Here is an 810-nt window from a genome sequence, read left to right as displayed (position 1 = left end):
CCCACTGAGCAGTGGAACCTTACACGGGACAGAAAATAATTCAGGTTTTGGGCAGAAGATGGCAGCATATACTGCTGTATTTCAAATGCCCTGGGTTCTTGAATGAAGGGAATGAAAGGGGCGGAGAGGGGTTGTAAGGGAGTACGAATGAATAGAAATTTATTTGAGTTTTATACACAAACTGAATATTGTGAACGGGTTTTCATTTCTCCAAGACTCAAAAAAAAAAAAAAAATGCTCAGTGCTCCGCAGTGAACACATTCTAAGTTCCGAGACACTCTAAAAAGCCTCCTTACTTGGTCACCTTGAGTGTCCCTGCAGCTCAGACAGCAGGGGCATCACCCCAGAGTCCCAGGCTGACCCCTATATGTGCCCTTTCACTACACCTCCGCCGGGGGTTTATTCTCCCAGATCCCTCCGCGGCCCTTTACGGGACAGACGCATCACTCCCCTTCTCACTCTGCGTGCGTGCGTGCGGCTGAAGCAGTCTGTCGAAGGACCGACAGAGACAGAACACCTGAAGCAGGTAAAGGGGGGCTTCCCGACGTGGGAGAACGTTGTTTCTGGGGTCCGGAGAGAGACCAGCAAAGAGGCGTGAGGAGAAAGGGACGCGGACGTGAGGTGCGGGAGAGAGATAGCGAAGGAAGGAAATAAGAGGGGAGGGGGTCGAAGCGGGAGCCGAGAAATGGAGGCGAGGCGCGGCCAGAAATGGAGGGGCGCGGGAAACACCCGAGAAGGCGACGAGGTCCCGGAGGGGGCGGGGGGAAGTAAGGAGCCAACCGACCCAGCGTGGAAGGAAACTTAGAAAAA

Source organism: Mastomys coucha, chromosome X (assembly GCF_008632895.1).
Source record: "Mastomys coucha isolate ucsf_1 chromosome X, UCSF_Mcou_1, whole genome shotgun sequence".
Taxonomy (NCBI): Eukaryota; Metazoa; Chordata; class Mammalia; order Rodentia; family Muridae; genus Mastomys; species Mastomys coucha.
The sequence above is the reverse complement of the archived record's forward strand: the minus strand, read 5'-3'. Positions refer to the sequence as shown.